Source organism: Triticum dicoccoides, chromosome 1B, assembly GCF_002162155.2.
Source record: "Triticum dicoccoides isolate Atlit2015 ecotype Zavitan chromosome 1B, WEW_v2.0, whole genome shotgun sequence".
Classification (NCBI taxonomy): Eukaryota; Viridiplantae; Streptophyta; class Magnoliopsida; order Poales; family Poaceae; genus Triticum; species Triticum dicoccoides.
In genome coordinates, this window is record NC_041381.1 from 358,193,822 (window position 1) to 358,196,680 (window position 2,859).

Consider the following 2,859-nt stretch of genomic DNA (forward strand, 5'->3'; position numbering starts at 1 on the left):
AATACGTCTACATACATCTCCTTTTATCCATTTTGATGACAAGTAGTACTCTTACCCAAAGGAACTTTATATCCAACAGACACAAAATATCCGTTCGACTGTTGGAAATTACTGATCTGATGTCGAAGTAATTGCTGCAGCGCCACCAAAACCCACCATTTCTTAAGCTAAAGTAGACTAAGGTAATCCCTACATTAGCATATTACTAAGATAAACAGAAGGCACTGTCGAAACATTTAGGACGTGAGCTTGTCAATCTGAATGTGGAGGGACACAAGCTTAGCCCCGGCCAACAGCTTGGGCGGAACTGTCAAGAAGGTCAGCTCCTGCACGTCAACGTCGCCGGGATCCTTGCTGCTTGTCACCTCCATTTCCACCTTGACGGCGTCGGTCGTGCCTTTGGGCTCCCCCGGCGGGCCGTTCGCCCATAGATTGGCCAAGTAGTGCAGCAGTGGGGACGCCCCCGCTCTGATGCAGACGACCGACACGGCAATAGGCACACTGATGTCGAGCACGCCGCCGACCAAGAAAAACGCGTGGCAGTCCTCCTCCGCGAACAGCAAGAGCCGTGGCTCCAACAGTGGCACTTGCAGCTGGAGCACCTTGCCGTACTGGATCCTGTGCACGGGCATGGGATGCACGGTGCTGATGTGGTGGTAGAGCGCCGGTGGCGGGCCTTCGTAGCCGCAGACGGGCACAGGGCATTTGCAGGGCGCGAGCGGACACACGCTCTGGTGATCGGCGAGCTTGTGGTAAGTGACGTAGAGCCCACAGCCTTCGTGCGGGCACTCCACCCTCACCGACGAAAGGACGGAGTCCACCGTCGTGTTCCGCACATTGAAGCCACCGCCGCGCTCGCACTTCTGGCACTGCCGCTGGTTCCCGGGGCGCTCGACGCGGCAGTCCGCGCAGGACAGGTGCCCTCCCTTGCACTGCAGAAATCAATCCAACAACACATCAATCAAGAAACCTGCACCTTGCTCAATCAGTCGAACGAATGAGGTGTATTCGAACCTCATACACTGGAGGCGTCAAGGGGCGGAGGCACAAGGGGTAGTGGAGAACGGTGAGGTCCATCGAGACCTTAGAGAGCTCCATCGTCGGGTCCTGTTCCTGTTCGGTCTACATGATCTCGCCCTCCTCGTGCACAACCATCCTTCAAGGTGCATTAAATCAACACATGAAAGTACTATCAAAAGAAGAGTCACGGCATGCATGCATGCGTTGTAATTAATGCATCGGTAAATGCAAATTATTGAAATATATCGAGTGCAGTGCTTTGATGTGTCGCGTCAACTCGTACATCAACGAGAAGTTTGATTATCCTCTCCCTCGCGGACTTAACTGCACCTGCCTTTGGCTATATGACAGGTTGGCCACACACCTGTTGGGCCCACCTGTCATACACGCAAAGACAGGAGCGTCCCTCCCTCGCCCATGGGACGAGACTTGCCTGCTCCCTGCTTGTGCGCCCATCCGTGCTCCCGCATACGTGGCTTGATTTGATTGGAACAAAATAAGGCCCGACCCCACCCCTTAAAATCAGGGGGAGATGATTAGATTAGAAAGGAAAAATGAAAAAAGACAGCCGTAGGATGAGGTGGGAGCACGGATGGGAGCATGGAGAGGGAGCAGGCAAGCCGGATCCTCTCCCATGAGCGTGGTGGCTGGCAAGACTAGGAGAAGCTTTCGCTACACGCTCTCCTTCCCGCACGCGGTGGACATGCAGCAGTTCAATCGGTGCCAGATGGCCAGAAGCATACTGTAGTACTCCTCCAGTGCAGTAGTACACCATCATTGTTCGACTTCCTGAAGAGGCGAAGAGCCAAGCGCATCCCGTACACTCGTGTGACAGTTTCATGTGTAGAGTAGTCTAGATAGCGTGTACCATGCCTGTAAGCTTAAAATCGTTGGGGTCGGCTCCATGCTATGTGGCCATCTGGAAGTTTTTTTAATTAAAATAGTCTTCTGGCCCTACCTGTCACCCTGGTGATTGTAGTTCGCACGCTCATCTGGTCAAGATAGGAATATATATTTTAATTTGTTTTTTTCGAAAAGGGGGGACTCCCCGGGCTCTGCATTAGAACGATGCATACGGCCACATATATTTTCATTTGTGGTGGGTAAATGTTAGAGGTTGCAGCAAATATCTTGTAAACTGCAGGTCTTTCAGCCAAGTTTAGAGGCAAGCATGTGGGGCTAGTGCTATGATGTGTCGCGTCAACTCGTAGAACGAGGAGAAGCTTGATTTTACTACACGCCTCCTCCCTCGCCCATGCGCGCGGTTGCTCGCAAACGAGGAAAGGCTTTTGCTTAGTAGTAGTACTTGCACAACAAGCTATCCGTCCCGCTCGCGGTGGACGGACATGCATCAGTGGATTCGACACTGTAGAAGCAGTAGTAGTAACATCAATTTTCGTCTTCTCGAAGAGTCAAAGAGCCAAGCGCAAACCGAACGTTGCAGTTGCGAACATTGGAGCACGCATATAGCCAGGCTCTTGCATAAGACAAAATTGCTATGTGAGCCCACCATTGTACTAGTACGTACAACTACTTGCTAGTATAGCCCTCTAAACCAGAAAGGAGTATTTGCCCTTCTAGAGATTTCAACAAGTGACTAGAATACACCGAGACGGAGTACATATGGAGCAAAATGAGTGAATCTGCACCGTAAATAAATACGTACTAGTTCTATCGTTTTCCTCTCCGAGGTGCACAATATTGAGTATACTGACTAGTCTCTTTTTGACACGCATTTACGTTTTTTTTGACACAGTACAGACGCAAGCGCTCATATACACGCGCATACACTCACCCCTATAAACGCACACACGCATGGCACTATCATCTTGAAATTTA

At 51.0% G+C, this 2,859-nt stretch overlaps 1 pseudogene; it reads right to left on the reverse strand.

Annotated features, from left to right (window-relative positions):
* Nucleotides 1–236: 236 nt before the first annotated feature.
* LOC119314403 lies at nucleotides 237–1,155 on the reverse strand (annotated as a pseudogene).
* Between the last annotated feature and the right edge of the window lie 1,704 nt (nucleotides 1,156–2,859).